This window comes from Melanotaenia boesemani, chromosome 3 (genome assembly GCF_017639745.1).
Source record: "Melanotaenia boesemani isolate fMelBoe1 chromosome 3, fMelBoe1.pri, whole genome shotgun sequence".
Taxonomy (NCBI): Eukaryota; Metazoa; Chordata; class Actinopteri; order Atheriniformes; family Melanotaeniidae; genus Melanotaenia; species Melanotaenia boesemani.
Genome location: NC_055684.1, coordinates 23,507,604 through 23,525,755, shown reverse-complemented (window position 1 = coordinate 23,525,755; position 18,152 = coordinate 23,507,604). Strand labels below are relative to the sequence as shown.

The following is an 18,152-nucleotide window of genomic DNA, read 5'->3' as shown; positions in this document are numbered from 1 at the left end:
TTACTGCCAGAGCATCTGACCGTCCTGTAACACAACACAACACAGGCTATGACACAACTTACACACAACACGCGATCACACGTGGACAAATGACTCACTACCACACTATAAAGTTACTTTAAAGTTATGGTAGTGACGTGTCTACTACATTATCTCAGTTTATAGTAGAATAATGAATGCGCAAGACGATTGTTTTGATACAGCTGGACAGAGCCCAAGTTCTTACGCTTTCTGTGCCACGTTGCCCTCCCCAGGGCGACTATTGAGTGAGATACAAAAATTGCCATCTATACGGATCAAAGTTGAAAATCCGTGCCCTTTAACCCAGTTACAGAAACACACAACTAAACATTCAACTCAAAACGTGAGAAATTGCCTGGGACGATGAGGCGGCATGTCAAACACGTTCCGTCATGTTTTCTGCAAGCTGGAATAATAGGTTATCACTCAACTGAACGATGCATGCGTGTGTGTGTGTGCAGGTTTATGGGTGAGGAGAGAAGAGTAATCAGAGAAAGAACTTTATCATGCTTGCTGCAACAAGTTTTGTCTGTCTGGGTTTCCACGTCAAATAAAATCCGAAAAGGACAAAATCACACAGCGAACTTCATTTAGGCTTTAACCTTAACTAATAAAATTCACAATGTCCTTTAGCTGGAATTCAACGCCTCTGCAGGATTGACTTGTCTGACAGCAACAACACTGCAAAGGACTAACTTAAAAGGGATGAACTTAAAAGAAAGTACAGAAAAAAGTTTGGAAGTGTCGGAAACTCGAAATATAGCCATATATGGCTAAATGAAACTGAGCGTTTCAGTTGCATCAGCCTTTCAGCGTTGTCACCCTAATAAAAATTAAGTTTATTTTCTTTCTTTTTATTCTCTTATCTATTCATATTTTTCTTTTGTAGCCTCAAGATTGAACATGTAAATGAACCACAAGGTGTTTAGAATGGCACTGTACTTGCCTGCCCACATGTGGGAAATTTAGGGTACTACAACTATATCTCCTTGATGTGCCGTGAAAATGCATATGCAAGCATTGAAGAATTAATTTAGTTTGCCTACTCAGCAGGTTGTTATGAGTAGGCACCATCTCCTCAAGGCTAAAAGATCAAATTATAATTCAGTGTTTTTAAAAGGATATGGCCAATTGATGCAAACTGGCATTTATCAATATTTACCAATTTTTATTTATAGATATGTGGTACAGATAAGTGTCTCAGTAAAATGTTTTGGATGAAAGTTAAAGCTAAAGGGGAAAGTTATCAAAACAGAAACAGATGTCTTATAAATTATTTTTCCTTTTTTAACACATTTCATCTTTTTGGTCACTATCATTAGCGTATGTAGACATGACAGCATGCTTATATTCAACTGATCACATCAGATCAAGAGCAGTTTCATTAAAAAGCTTCATGAATTGCTGATAAAAGATGTAAAACACTAACATTTATAGTGCATATTATAACTACAGATATATATTGCTCAGCAGTTTAGCATTTTTTGCCGAAGCTCTAAATACTTGTTCTTATTTCTGCAGTCTTTACAGTCTGCACAGAAGCTGAAATAAACTAAAAACCTTTATTACACTCTTTACTGACAAACAAAAACATGATTCTTCGTGTACAAATAATATTTTTTCCCAAATAACATTTTATTTGAACACATCAGTGTCAATATGGTGGAAAAAAAACCTTTCAGTTACCACTATATTAATGTTAACATTTTCAGAGCGCTGACAAACTGAAATGAATGTGCACCCCAGGACTGCTAAGATCTGGCAGTTGCCTCCCTTTCCCCTTGTGTCTCCTTTCCGTTTCCCCCTATCAGTTTTTCTCTGTTGGGCGGTGATTCATCTCACTTGTGACTCATTACCTCACAGCTACTTAAATACTCCAGTTTCCTACACACAAATAGCTAGTTTGTGTTTGTGATTCTTAGCTGGTCTAACTTCTAGTGTTAATAAAAATGTTTTGCATGGTTTTAGTCATTTCATCGTTTGTTCTTCACCAGATTGTGACCACTGAAGTAATTTTTTTCACTTTAACAATATGCACTTAATGTCTCTGCCTCAGAGTCCTGCACTTGAAAATTCAAACAACTCTACTAATGGGTGAATTGACCTTATGCATCTCCTTTTCAACTTCTAAGAATTACTCACTTGTTAAACTGGACATTGACCTGCCATTCTTCTGCAGAGCCCCCATCAAATATGCACATTCACCTTTGGAGCTTGGAAATATTCAGCTAGGTCTTGTAAATAAACCTTTTGAAAGTGATTTTAAGTGTGTTGCTTTAGAATCCAGTATCTGTCTGAAACCATAACATCTGTTACATCTCTCTGAAACACAGAAAGAAGTCATGAGTAAAATGTAGTTAAATGTTTCAGCAAGTCTGCACAAAACTGAACGCTAACTTCCACACCTCACACTGTATCTGTATAAAAACATGAAATGACCAGTCTGCAGCCAGTGGTCTTTGGCACAAAGCAAGATGATCTTTAAAGACTGTTGATAAAAATGATTTTCTTTAAGGTAATGAAAGAATTACTCTTTGCATTTTTAAGAGAAATGATTATGTTGAGTCTAAACGGTGTCAAAGGGACCAGAAAAGAACAAGGATTACAGTTATGATGTCTCTGTCTGGATTTGGCCTGAAAAATTGCAAAGATGCGGGGTGAAATATTTTTCTGAGAGTAAAATGATAAATTTATATAATTCAACGTTTATGAGAGGAACAGATGGAAATGAAATAATTGATATAGTTAAATTTAAGGGCAAGAAATAAACAGGCTTTGTAGCAAAACCATTTACCTACATCTGTTGGTTATCTTTATAAACTAGTGTATTCCAGGGGCGTTGCTAGACATGGCTCTACTGGGGCACAGAGCCCTCATTACTCAGATCACATTTGTTATTATAAGACCTGCTATGGTTATAAAATGAACAATGCTATGTTCCATCTAACCCAACTGTAACTGCTACTCACATGGTAAACACCAGGCCTGTGTACATGATAAAAGTAAATTAATACGCCACAAGTGAAAACACATAGCAAGGAGGAATTTCTGCACTGCAGGGGATAACACAGTATTCACAAGCTGAGAATCACCCTCGTGAGAGTCTAACAGTCCACTGTGTACCCGTACTATGTGGTCCAATGTCCTCATAGCGGTAGGCAAGGTAAACTTCGAAAGTATCTCACAAGCTTATTACATATGGAGTCTGGACAGAGGAAAGATAGCTGCTGATAACTTGCTTTAGATTTTACAAGTTGAAAAGATATTACAAGCACAATGCCGGCTATCATCTATACATGGTAATGTATTAACAACTGGTTGCAACTTTAGATGAGCCTATTAAAATATTTTTCAAAAAAGCAAAAGGCAAACGGGAAAGAGAACTCTGTTCAGGTAACAGCATCAATGGCACAAGGTTCATGCAGGATTCCTGAACGATGTCAAATAATTTAATACTACAGTTTTGATAAACTATTCAGACTGTTACAGATATGAAATGAATGCAACTTGTATGTGACTTATTCGATTAACTGATGTTTGACAAGCAGGAATAGCCCAGGGATTGGGTGCAGAGCAGCGTGGCACAGGTGAGGTAGAGGAAGCAGGTGAGTGACGTGGTGGAGCAGAGGAGGTGAGTGGTGTATGAGACAAGGAAGTAAAATAAAATGCCAACAGTCAGAATGCAAATTGTGTCACTGATATTTAACTAAGTAGTGTAGATGTACATATTAATGAATCATAATTTGTTGTTTTTTTATGGTGCCTGCTGTTTGATTGGTCTGTGTTAATATTACTACTATTACTACTACTAGTACTGCTACTACTACTACTACTACTACTACTAATAATAATAATAATAATATGAATAATAATAATAATAAAATAAAAACAAACAAACAAACAAACAAACATTGGCATCAGTTACAGGAAGGGGGATAAATTGGTATGTGGTATATGGTATGATTGATGTGTGTTAATAATTAAACAATATCAGTTACAATTATAGTGGTATTTGTTATTGGTATGTGTGGGGCCCACCTCCAGTCCAGAAGTGGGCCCCAGTGACCTAAGTCTGGGCGAGGAATAACTGGCTCCAATTGCTGCTCTTCATTAAGGTGTTTGGGGCCACACTTTGTCAGGTCCCTTTACCTAGAGACCTGTTTGCCTTGGGTGACCCTACTAGGGGCATGAAGACCACCTTTTTACCGCTGTAAATGGGCAGCAAACACTCCTCTTTGGAGTCCTTGAACGAAGTGTTTGAGAGTGCTCCTTCTGGGGAGTCATTCTGCTGGGAGACTTCAATGCTCATTTAGGCAAAACAGATTCCTAACTGGCCTGGGAATGCCTGAGGATTCCTCCGGGGAAGCTTGAAAAAGTGGCAGGGGAAAGCCAAATGTCTGCTTGGGCTACTGTCCCAGTGACATGACCCTGGTTAAGTGGCAGTGAATGGATGGTTGAATATAAAAAGACCAACTAACACTATCAGAACTAAAAATAAATAAACAAACAAAAAGTAATTCAAACAACTACAAGAAAAAAAAAACTGTCATCTATAACACATTCAGTATTTTAGAAGGATGCTAAGAATGGCTACATTGTCTTCTGGATGTCTAACGTTATATATCATAAAATGTATTAAAATAATTAGCATAATTAGCAAAATTTCAAATACTAAGTTCCTCTTATACAACTGTTAGGTTGTCCTTTAAATTCATGGTGGCCATGTCCACCTCAGGTCTGCCCTAAATTACACCCCTGTCAGAGTACTGACAATGATTTTTTCTTCATTATTATTTTATTTATTTATATCCACACGTTATAAAATCTTAGTATTGACAGAGGTCACACGATTGTAATATTGTGACCTATCAGATTTTGTGACACTTTAGAATTAGCTTTACATGAAAAACTCTTGACCAGTGCCAGTTATTCCTGTAAGCATATAGACAGATATGGAAGTTTATGCAATTGTAGCTACCAATAGGAATACCCTCTCTTTAAAGAGTCATGCGTAAAATAATTTCTAGATACAGTGATACATTTTGGTAGCACCTGTTAACACAGCTATCAATACAAAATTGTAAGGATTAAACAAACTACATACATTAAGTGTTACACCAGAGACAAAATGTAACATTAACATTTGTTCAGTCTTTGTGAAACGCTTCCACATGTTGTGTCCACTAACATGTGATAACGTATTAACAACAATTAACAATTCGACTGTATCCTGAACGTCTCACTGCGAAGAAGCACGTCGCTGACGTAAACAGTCGGTGTGGGAGAAAAAAAAAGTGACGCTGACACACAAGCCGGAGCCGAGAAGGGGGAATGGCATTTTGTTTATTTTTTTTCTATAATTTATGTCATTTTATTCTTTAGCATTTTCTTGTTATTTAGCAGTATCCCCGTTTCGGATTCGATTGCCTTGCTCTTCAGCGCTTGCTATCTATCGTTAACTTTCATACTGCTCTTCTCACGCGGCGCTATTTTGACAGTCGGGGTCGCAGAGATCCAACTCAAGCTAGTAGCACCATTATATTAGCATCGGTAAGTCATTTGTAAAGCTAACAAACAGCACCAGCTAGCACTCCTTTTGTGGATAAAATAGTATTGGAACAGGTTTAAAATGAAAGTAATTTCACTTTAAAGTGTGATATTTTGCTGCCAACCTTTTGGAATATAAACAGCACGTTTTACAAATGCTGGGCATGTAGCCCAATGGAAAGAAAAGGCTAGCTAGCGGGTCTAACATTAGCTAGGTGGCTAGGTGTTGTAGGTGGCTAATTATACTTGCTGAACGAAGCACGCTAATACGATGAGCTAGCTATTGTTAGCGTGTGGGCAAGCTAATATTTTCAGTAAATTACCCAGCCATGAGTGAACATACTGCCATTTGATTTTTTATTATTATTTTTTGCAGTGACAACCTGAAGAATTCTCCACACAGACTCAAAACACACGGCCACCACGGCGGTAAGCACAACCACGGAGATGATTTGAGATCAACTTAAAATCGATGATCCACTGTCTTTGGGTATGTAACCTGAAGCACCATCTTTAAAGTCCGCGTTCTCCATGGCTAACACGAGATGGCCACGTTAACACTATTCTTTGCTGAGAGATGTTACTAAAACTCAGTAAATGAATGTGTGCCATAAATATATGGAAATGAAGAGATTACATTGATAACTTGAAATGTTGTTATTGGGATTCGTTTTCAGTCATTCATGTAAAGCACACCCTGGATAGTGTCGACAAAGTGTCATTTAAACTATTGCAACGGTGGTCAGAAATTACTGCCGATAAGGTTTTGCTGGCAGTCCTTATTAACAATTCGTGATTGATGTTTTAAGTGACACTTTAATCGCTTACAGGTCTGTATAATATTGGAAAGATTTGTTGTCATTCTCCGATATATATTTTATTATGAAAACATCATGTGTTTTCACTTAATGAGTTATGATACCTTTTGAGCATGATTAATGCAGATGGGGTGTTTCTTGGAGGAAACTGCACTTTTCTAAATAACTTATGCTGATGAATGACCTTGTCCTCAAACTTCTAACCATAACCTTATTCCATAAAACATAATTTAAATACAGTTGGATTTAAATTCACTAAATTGTGGAGAAACAGCCCTCACTGTGTTTTCCTTAGTAGCTGATTGTTGTCCCTTTATCTCACATGAGAGTAGTGTATAGAGAAGTATGTCAGAACTTTGCTTCATCAAAGTCCCATTTAACGAGGGAAATTTGAATTCTGAATGCTACAGAAATATACACAATCTAGGTAGTGGTGTGTCAGTGGTGAAGTAGGTATGCTGGTGCACAGATGTAAGATGAGCCACCATTCTTTTATTTTTGATGTTGAATTTAAAATCAACCTGACACATGCCATGGTTTTTATTACTTTTGCTTGCTGAATATATTGATAAATAATAACTGGGGGTGTTGATCTGTAAACTTGTGCAAGCCAGAGTTTTAACAGCTTGTTAGGTACAGAGATATTTACCATATGGGTGAGTAAGGGTAATAGGTAAATTCAAATTAGATGGCTATCACAGCTCTCAATTGCTTTGTCAACTTCAAATGATAAAAATCTATTGTGTCACATACACGTACACACAGAAAAAAATGGTTATTTGGCTTGTCAATAATGTCATCAGCTTGTCGGCTTTTTATCTGTCACCATTATTCACTAGTTGCATTGTAAATTATGTTGGCAAGTTTGTGTTGTTGTTTGGAAGATGCTTAAGTTTGTTATGCTCACTCTGCCCATTTAACTTGTAAATACTTTCTTCTAATAGGAAAGGGATGTTTTTGTACTGGCAGCTATGTAAGCAATATTGTTTCATATTTGAGTTTTGCATCTGTTTAAACACAAGCTGTGGAGAGTAAGCAGAAACATTTTGGATTTTCAGCCACGTCTGCTACCTTTTTTAAGTAGAAGGAGTAATGGTAATCTAGCTGTACAAAAGTCCCATAATTCTACAGTTAAAATGATTGATAACTACAATTCTTTGATCTCTTGAAGGGGCTCCTTATACTTGCCCAGGAATGGATTGAGATTGGGTCTTAATAGAAATCAAATTCCAACCAAATCTTCCTTTTGCTTTTTCCTTTTCTTCCTTGTTGATGTTGTTGGTCTCATGCAGGTTTCAACCAACTGTATCTGTTGAATTAAGTTTAAAAAAGAGACCTCTGTGTTTTAAAAACTAACAAAGGGTTTAGATTTGTTACACCATACATACTAACAAGTTAATTATAGAATATCAGACCTTTGTAAGTTTTTTTTTTGCATGTAACAATCATTTCATCATGTTGAGTTAGTAAGCCTTGTTTCCTGAGATCAACCGATGTGCACCTGTGTTGATACTGAAATAATATATCATGCAGCTCTATCCTAACGCTGTGCATTTTAGTCTGTATTGTCTTTAACACCTCTTTTAGTTTACTTTGCTACATGTAGACTAAGATAATATCAGTTATCTAAGACCTTGACTGATTTAAGTATACTTCTGTGGTACCTTGAAAGATGAATCAGAAATGAGAGTACAAAAAATTTATTTTACAAATCATAGTTTGTAAAATTGGCTATTGAGGAAGATTCAAATAAGAAATGTAGCCCGTAGAGAAATAGTCACTGATCTTTGTGCCTTGGCTTTGACTTTATTTTTTCACACTAGCTGAAAGTATACATAGTTGCGTTAAACAGGTTGGGGTCCCGACAGACGCTGTTAGAGGTGTGATTCAAACATCTGCTCTGGGAAAACCGCATGTGTGTCAAAAGGGGGGAAAAAAGAAAAAAAAAAAAGAATCTGCATTGGCCAGTTGTGATAGAAAGAACTGTGAATTAGCAATATTTGATTTTTTTTACTTTTTTAATTTTTATATAAATATATCTCATTCAGGACTGAATTTGATCAATGACAGAACCATTTAATTTTTTTGTGGTTTAAACCGTATACTTAATGCTCAGTTTCATAGTAGATATGTGTCCATTACAGCTTTTGCTGCTGCTCATGTCTTCTCATTACTTCTGGTAATTTCCTTCTCCATCTTTTTTTGTTTCCCCTTCTTCTTCAGTCAGCGTTTTCTAAGCATATTTGCTCCTTATGCGTTTCCCTGCCTTTTTAAATCCTTGTCATTCATATCTATTCTTGGTTTCTTGAATATTGATTATTGATCAGAGAAGTAGGATGTTGACTGGTTGCTTAAAGTCTGGCCTAAGATTGGGTGTGTCTCACTGACCAGAATGCAACAGATAAAAGGTGGGAAGTTGTTGTGAGATACCTAAAAGAGAAATTTACCACTACAGGTGTTTTTCTCTCTAAAATTGTGCATTGTGGAATAGCACACCTTTATCAGTTGTTAATATTAAAGCAAGATCATCAAAAGGTTAGTCTATAGTAAAAATCTGGTGGAGGTGAGTCATTGAATCTACAGCCTACTGTTGCCAAGGCCACCAGTGAGAGAGAATATCCTGCTTCGCAGTCAACTTATTTTCCTGCTTATACCCTGCAGCTTGTGGGTATTTATGCATCTTCACTCATTCTTTATTAAATTGCGAATCCTTAATAAGTTAATATAGGTATTTATCAAAAAGATGGCAGTCAAGTGTAGGGGTAACTTAAGCTTTTTTTTTTTTTTTTTACACCGTATTCACTTTTTACATGGAATATAAATATGCAAAGAGTCACTTTAAAGGTATTCTTTTAATGCTGTTTATGGGGGATGCAATGGAATCAAGCAGCTGTTTTCCAGGGAAATGTAATCAGGGTTAATAACAGCCAGGTATCCATATCTGCTTCTGTCTCTGAATCTGTGTTTGCAGCAGCATAAGTAGAAGAGTGCCTTTTTCTAGAGAGATTTGAAGAGCTATTTATAGATCTCTGCCAGAGCACCAAGCGTGGTGCTGTTGCTGCTGCTCCTCTCTTCTCTTTACTGCTCCTGATTCTGTTCATCTCCCTCTCCATCTTTATTTATTCACTATCTTTCCTGTGCTTTTTCTGAGCACATTTACTCCTGTGTTTCCTTTCATTTAAAAAAAAAAGCAAGGGAAAAAAACCTTGTCCATATTCATCTTTTATTGGTTTCTTAGATATGAATTATTGATCAGACCAGAAGGGAGTTGACTGTTTGCTTTAAGTATGTCCTGAGATAGTGTATATCTCACTGACTTAAATGTGACTGATTTTTAAAGGTGGAGGGTTGCATGATACTGTAAAGATAAATGAAACATCACTTAATTTATTCGATCCAGAAGAAAGATTGAAATATGAGTTTGTTTAAACACTTTTAAAGACTCTATTGGCTTATTACTTGCATACCTTTTCTATCAAAAGGCTAAATATGAGCTCATTCTTTTTAGTAAAGATCTATTTTTGTCTGTTTTTAGTGTAAACAATAATCATTCGCAGTTGTTGTCTTATTAGCTTTATCTCAGCTATACACTGCATGAAGAAACTGCAAGACCTTGTTTAGTGATCATGTTCACGAACAGACTATCTGTGGTATCTTTGGCTACTGATCCTTGTACTGCTCCTCCCCTTTCTCCCTCTGACATACTAAGCTCTGCTCTTATAGTCCTGTGAAGGAAGCTACCTGACCGTTCAAGTGCAGATGTAGCTGGACTTGTTTGACGGCATTAGATGGCATTAGTACATGCCATCCCCTTTATCCCAGTCATGTGGTTGACCTGGGACAAACCCCTTTCCAGTGCCATGCTAGGATTGCACAGTCATACGTTTGTTATTAATGCAGATCAGGGTTATAAAGGCATTTTACAGTTTTGGCTATAAAATGGCAACAATGGGACAAACTTTTGTACAAATTACTTTTCAGGACGGCACATGTGAACAGTTGTCAGAAAGCTGACCAAAAGTAATGTTACTTCGATGTTTTTTTCCATCACATACTAGCAAAAGGGATGCAGTCACAGATCATACAAGTGAAATGTAAAATACCCTTTTATAGTTTTGTCAAAATATTGTACTATTAATAATAATGACTATTTATTTAAATAAACTATTTTGGGTACAAAGCATCCACTGTAAATCCATGTATCTAACCCTCGATTTCAAGTTATTTGCAGCAATGCATTTGGTTTTCTTCTATATACTTTTTAAAGCCTACATAGCACTGTTCTTGCTGAATGTTTGATACAGTCAGTAGCACAGCAGCTGTATGGTCCAGTTTGGGTTTGAGTCCTGGTCTGTGGCCCTGTGCTTTGTGTCATCCTGTCTCTTTCTGTGCACTTTCCTGTCAAGCCACTTTCAGATAACGTTCACATGAGCAAAAAAAAAAAACTTGTTGGAAAATTCTAGAAACAATTGTTGTTTCATGGCAGTTACCAAACAGCTCAGTACATTGCCATCACAGTAGTAATGCGTTACTCCTAGGCGCTGGTGAAAAAAAGATATAATGTATTTGCACGATTTATTCTCTTGTTTTTATTTAGGAATATGTCTAAATAATTGCCCATCCTTACAGTAGACTGCAAGATCCAGTTTCGTCTGTATCACCCAACTGTAGCATCTGGCTAAATTAATTAGAAACTAATTAATAAAACGATTCTAAATGAAACATTATTATTAAGAAACTGAAAACTTCAGTATAGTGGAATAAACTCATTTTGCTTCTGACATATGTAAAGGCTACCTCTAATTAGAGCTGGGTTGGAAAATCTGTCCAAATTTAATTAATCCCATATTGATTCATACATTTTTTTCTTTAAAAGGTGTTTCCTTTTCCAGCGATAAGTGACAATACTCTCACGTAGTTTACCAGTGATCGGCAAGATCTTAGCATATATATATATATATATATATATATATATATATATATATATATATATATTAGGGCTTTCAAAAATAATGTGTTAATGGTGGTAATTCTTTTTTGTAATTAATTGCGTTAATATTTTTAACGCAATTATTGCGGCATGGCAAGCCCCATACTTCCATCATTTCTCTGTTATGATAGCGGGATGTGTAGATGCACGATGGAAGAGGTCAGCTGGGTGTTTCTATGGATGGACATGAGAATAAACACAGCATTAATGGAGCAACATATGGACGTCGCCTCCGTGGAGAATGGGGTGTTTTCACGTACACTTTTCCTGGTGTGAGGGTTCTACACCCACACTTTTCCTGCATTCTTTTTTTAAACTTGCGACAGTCCTGCTGCGTTTTGCACCAACATGTCTGCTGTAGTGGATCTTTGGTTGTCTCGGTTTGCTCAGCACGGCTGGCGGTGATCAGCTGATCAGTCTATCTCTCTTGTTGCGTTTATCGTTCAGCTGAGAGGGAGGAAACTAGCTGTTAGTGGTTCGCAATGTCACATATTTACCCCAAAGTATTGTTTTTGGCAGGACCTTCTCTAACACAGTAGTTGGCTGGTGGTAGAAAGAATTTATATTTCAGCTCTGAAGGGGTGGATCTAGAAAAGTTCTGATAGGGGGGGGGGGGGGGGGGGGGGGCAGGCAGGAGCACCGACCAGGAAAAGGAGGGCACAAATTAGACTTTTTTTTAGGTCTAGATTTTATGATATGTTGAACTGATTATTACAACTAAATTGATCATCTAATGTAAAAAAGTGAAGAAAAACTAATAAAACAAACAACCAATAATCTATTTTATCAACAGTTGTTTACTTTGGGTGATGCAGCTGCAGGACTTTTATCATTTCTGCACAAACACATTTCATTGATAAAAGGAAAAACCTCTTTTTATTCAGATCATCAGTTTTATCAGAGGTTCTTCATCAGTGTTGGCTGTTTAACTTCAGTCGTCATATCTGGTGGTTTTATGACAGAAATTTTCACCACGGAGACGGTTGTTGAGATGATGATATATGAATTCTGAATTATGATCTAGAACATGGTAGAGATAATTTAGATGACCATTGGACATTGACGTTCACCCAAGAGAAGGTCAGTAAATATTTGTAGCATTGGCTCATTCTGTTGATACAACAGTAAAAACGGGCAAATTTCAGGCAAATAAAAACTTGCGAATGGTGATTAATCATGAGCCAATATGTAAGCTGTGATTAATCTTATTAAAATTTTTATTTAAAAAGTAATTTGACAGCCCTAATATAAATGTGTGTATGTATGTATGTATGTGTAATATATATATATATATATTACACATACATATATACACATGCACAGTTGAAAGGTTGCCTCTTGTCACTGCTTCACAGATGATGCCAAATTCACATTTTTCATTCACCATTGGCTTACATTCACCTGTAAACTATTTAGCAGCTTATTACCTCTTACATTAGCAGCTAACGCTAAGACTGTTTTGAAAATAAATGGTTTTGAAAATTTTAGATGCATTAATTTTCCAACACACCTAAATCAAATGAATAGCTTGTTACCAGGCCTCTGCAGAGCTGAATGATATGCGACTGAGGGAATTCAGCTATTTGGTTTAGCTTATTTGATTTATGAGAGCGGACGCATCTAAAAGTTGCAGGATAGTAGCTCTCGAGGACTGGACTTGGGCACCCCTGCACTAGACAATAGATACAATGCAATATGTTTAGCTGTTTGATACATTGCACATGATTTCTTTCTGTTCTATAAGTTGTAGATATGGTTTGTAGGTAATGTTTCTGGCAGGCTTTTAGTAATCAGTGTCTTAACAATGATAGGCCAGCTTGGTCACTGCTTGGCAACACATTTTCCAGTTCAGATTTTGCCCACTAAAGAATGGTTTCATGCTGATAACTCAAGAACCCAGCTTTCTATGAGATAGACATCCCTGCTACCCTGTGTAAAATTCCCTGCTGCTTTTTCTTTTGTCGCTGAACTTTTAGCTGCCTCTTTTTCACAACTTTAAGCTGACGTTTGCAGTAAAGTAGCTGCAGGGAGAGTATGCAAATATGTTGTCTTGTGGGATTAAGGCTTTTCCTTGCTAATGAGGTGGTTTTCATTATTTCTCTCCACTGTCTTTTCTTTTAAACCCCCCTGCCCTTAGTATGATTTAATTTTGGCCATTGTAGCAGTGCTTCATTTCACCAGCAGCTGTCAGTACTTTTAAGCTCATTCATTTTATCCAGACAACATATTTCCAAATAATAGAAAGGAATGAATAGTGGCAGGTGTGTGTCGTTAGACTGTGCCACTGTCACGTAGCCTACAGGGGTTTGACTGTTTTTAAGCAAAATATCCTTGAACTGTAAACGTATTTAAGGTAAGCTTTCATTGTAGAGGGGTGCCGTTGTATCAAGTAACGTTCTAGCTGATCCAAGAAGCCCTTTAAACAGCTGGGCTTCTTGCATGCCCTGGTTTGGCTGTCATTGCAATTATATTGTTACAGAGGTAGAGAGCAAACAAGATGTGTAGGAGAGCGAGCGAGAATCCACTCAAAAGGGAGGGTTGGTGGAGAAGGGAGCGGTGCAAACAGTGCGCATGAAACCATAAGAGTGGTTGGGAGAGAGGTAGCCAGCTTGCAAACAGGGTTGTTCTGTCGGTGATCATCTTGTGCTTTTTCTGCTTCATTCAGAAACAGAGGGTATTAAAAATAGACTTTCTGCTATTTCCTAAAACATTATTTGAGAAAGCAGAGCTCATAGCATCTACAGAAATGAAAGGAACACAGCAAGTGTGAAGATGAAGAAAACTACCATGAGCTGAAGATAGAGGCAGATCTGAACACTCTTGAAACTCTGTTTACTTGATGCAGGAAATGGACTTCATTCATTTTGCAACAGGGTGAGGAAAACTATTAACAGCATAGTCTTGATCCAGGGCTGCCTTTGCTGTTTACTGTCCTGTAATTGTGCTTTTTCATATATTTTTTTTTTGTTTCCTTTTTTTTTAAGTCAGACTCATAATGTGACTTAGCTGGTGAGCGACAAAGCTGCACCCTAAGTACCGTTAGTGCCCTGCTTTATGTGCATATGTATGTATGTCTCTCTGGCATTAGAGTTGAATAATTTATGAGAAATGTATGTAGCTTTGTTAAACTGTAAGTTTAGATTAATAAGGAGCCATTGGTTCTGTTATATTTACTCCTTATCATTACACATTTGTTATTGCTCTTTTAAAAACTTTTATTAATTTAATAATGTCTTTGTAACAGCATAAACGTTTCAGATAATGGTGTTTACGTGATGATGGTTTTATATATAGTTTACAACATTCCCACTTGTATAAGTGCAATTAATCAATGTGGCAAAATTAGGAAGACAATTTTAGCCACATTTGCACAAAAGTACAGGCTGTTGTGTGTTATCATGAGTGGTGAGTTTAATGATGTTAATGCTTTTTGGTGAATCTATGTTGTATGTGCAAGCATAGCAACAGTGTTGAGTAAGGCATATTCTGAAGTGGTGAGGAATTCCCATCCTCTGTCCCTGTGTGGGAGGGTGGAGGTGGCCTGGTGGGGTAGAGAGACACCAAGAAGAAGGCATTACTCTGCAAGACTCCATCTGAGACAGGATTGAGAAGAGTGAGGTGGACACAAAATGCATAGGGAAAGTTCTGTATTCGGAGATCCTGAAATTTATCTTCATTGTTTTGAAGGTGCGGTGATGGGTTGAGATTAAGGCGTCTTTCAAACATGTTTATTTCTTTGGTCTGTGAGTGCATTTCAAATTAATACCTGCAAATGGCACCGTGCTCACCTTTTATTTGAGGAACACAGTGTGCAAGAACAGAGAGAAGGTGAGAGGGAGAAGCAGCACAAGTGTGAGAGAAAGCACAACAACAAGCCCTCTTGAATAAAAAATCTGTCACTATAAATAGCAAGCAATCCTCACGGCCTTAGCAATTTTGCAGGATTAAAGAAGCTGGATTTTCCAGCTCCTTTACTGGTCTGATGGTTATGGTCTTGTCTTGTTCATGCCCACACAATCCTTTTCATAACTTCCCCCTTAACTCCCTTTTTTTTTGGCCACTTGGCCCAAATCGGTCTTATTCTGAATGCAGTCTGTTTACGTAATGACTGCCTCTGTGTTCATATGTGTGCACGTCATTCAGTTTTGTGGTAAATCAACATGCATCCATGTCCTAAATGATTCCTTCTATCCTGCTAGCTTTCTGTTGTTAAAATAATGATCCCAATATCATATTTTATAGTCACTTAAAAACAGAAATCTAAATGACTGCCACAGCAACTTCAAATTCGATAAAAACTGCCAATGTGATGTCACTTTCCAAGAGCTAATACTGTTTTCCTTCCTGGTTTCTCTTGGTCCAGGGATGGGTGTAGGGAATAAAGCTAACTACTTTGCTTTAATTTTGACATTGTGAACTTAATCTCTTAATCTTCAGAATTTGTGTGTGGATCTTTGGTCTGTGAGTTTGATTATTTTATTCATTGTCTGTTTCTGACTTTGGTGTTTGGTTTCCTGGTTAGTTGCTGCACCTATACCATCACCTCTGCATACTAATCGGCAATGCGTGGGAAAAAGACTGAGTTTGAGGAAGCACAAAGAGAGAAGAGAGAGGGAAAAAATCTATAGCAACCCCCCCGAGTGGCTGCTGTTGTAATTGCTTGAAAGTGGGAAGGAACACACTTTCTTCTCTTAGGCTTTGTAAAAGAATTCTTAGAATTAAATTTTTAGTGTTAATGACATAACATGTAGACCCTAGATAAACAATAATTAAAAATAATGTTCCTTTTCCCTTCTGTTGCCATTGTCATGCTTTCATGTCTTCATCAAACCTTTTGGTGCCTTTACATCCACTATCATGTCTAAATAGTGTTTAATCTATGCTTAATTGTTAGTTTATTCAGCACTGAAAAACTGTTGCAGCACCCGCTGTTCAGTGAGAGGAGTAAACGATATGTGCCCTCACGTAAATATCCAAAAGTCTCTAATAACACCAGAAAAAGTTGTTAGATTTGTTGCTGGTAGTTTAAAAAATGACCAGAGAGGTCTGAGAACTCACCAAATATGACAAAGTTGGCAACACGATGTAGCTGCAAAAACTTCCTCTTCTTGTTTCCTTTGTGGTAAACATGCAGCTATTTGGTTCATTACCGCCCCTAACTGGTATGGAGTTGACATCTGAGTGGTTAGTTCTGTGATATATCAAATTGGTCATGTTGCGATCATCCTCTAAAGCCTCGTTTCCACCAACGAGTGAGCGTTTGGACGGTTAGGGTGTGGATATGGTCTGTGAACGTTGTGTTTCCACAGCCAACCATAACCTCAGCTGAGAGGCGGAGTATCAGCCGGTTAGCAATAGATGCCTTAGCTACATAATAGCATGACACCATCGCAGCGCAGTGCCTTCCTTAAAGTTTAACCAAAACACAACTTAGAAACAAAGGAGGAGTTGGTGTTGCTTCATAACTCCATGTTAAACACAGATTTAGAATAGAATATCTTTATTGTCATAACCCTAACCCCTAACCCTAAACAAGGAGCCATTTCTGCTTTGTTTTTATGCCAGGTTGCACGCGAAGTGACTTTTTCTCAACCAATCAATGGATTGCAGTGTGCCAAGCTCCACCCTTTCAGGCCAGGTTGGTTATATTGGTACTCCCAACGGAAGGGTCCAAGCAAAGTAGGACGGGTAGGATAAAAGGGTACCTTTTCCAGTTTTCGCATGTGGAAACCCAAAAAATAATGCATCCCGACCTGCTCCACCCTGACTCACACCCGTCGGTTTAAATGTAGCTCAAAAACTGCCAGAATTGGGGTTTTTGGTGGATTTGGTTAATCGACAAAGCACCTACATGACCAAAATCAGCTCTTGCCAAGAAAATGCAATATTGATTTTTAATATGGCATGAGTAATAACTTTGTTTCTGGACACCAGATGATTAAATTCCTAATGTAAGGCTTGTAAAAATATCAGAACCTTCCTGATGACTGAGCCTCTTGTACTCACAAGAGGCTTTTTGACAGGTAGGGGCCTACGCAAGCAACTGCTGCTTGTTGAGAAGAGTAAAAGAATATATGAGTATTGTCTCCAAAAGTCTCCAGTAACACCAGAAAAAGTTGCCAGATTTATCACTAGTTGCTTTTTTTTGGAAGAGAGTCGCTAGATCTGGTCTAAAAGTTTAAAGCTAAATAAAGTTGGCAACACTCTAAACAATGCGTCCAACAGGTAGCTGCTATTTGGGGAGGGGATGCCCACCGCAGTGCCTCACAAAAATGGGTAAAGGCTGCTGGTCCGTTCTGTGAACAAGCAGATGCCAAGTGGTATCTAAGTATCGATACAGTTGCTTATAGATATATAACTATATGATTTTGATTTTGATTAGTATCTTGTGGAGTGTTGGAGTGTGCTTTATTGTAGATACCAGAGTAAGTGCCACTTTCTGAAAAGCTAAAATTAAAAAACAAATAGGCAACTTTAGGGCTGATGTAGTAAATGCCAATTACTGTGAAGTGGGAAGTGGGCCAGCTCAACCATGAGTTTGTCATACGCTCAGATCAGACAAGCAATGAAAAACTTGGAAGTATTTATGGGTGGATATGGGAATCAACAGCAAAGAAAAGTGCCATTATAAAGCATCTAAAGTTGATAGATGCTTAGTTTTTCTTTTCTTCTTTTTCTCTAGACATAATTAGACTAGCTGTTGTGTGCAGTTTCTCTAATGAACACTACCTGCTAATCTAAGCTGCAGTGTTAGGATCGCCATATATATACATAAA

At 37.5% G+C, this 18,152-nt stretch overlaps 1 protein-coding gene across 12 annotated transcripts in view; it reads left to right on the top strand.

The window, feature by feature from the left end:
- Positions 1-5,311: 5,311 nt before the first annotated feature.
- The window catches only part of LOC121636589 (R3H domain-containing protein 2), a 62,617-nt gene continuing 49,776 nt past the window's right edge, over positions 5,312-18,152 (top strand). For 10 of the 12 annotated variants that reach the window (XM_041980204.1, XM_041980200.1, XM_041980202.1 and 7 more), the window contains exons 1-2: positions 5,312-5,571; positions 5,945-5,997. The gene's annotated coding sequence lies outside the window, so the exon portion shown is untranslated. Of the gene's footprint in view, positions 5,572-5,944; positions 5,998-13,967; positions 14,251-18,152 lie in introns of those variants that run through there. The other 2 variants (XM_041980195.1, XM_041980194.1) reach the window with 2 other exon arrangements.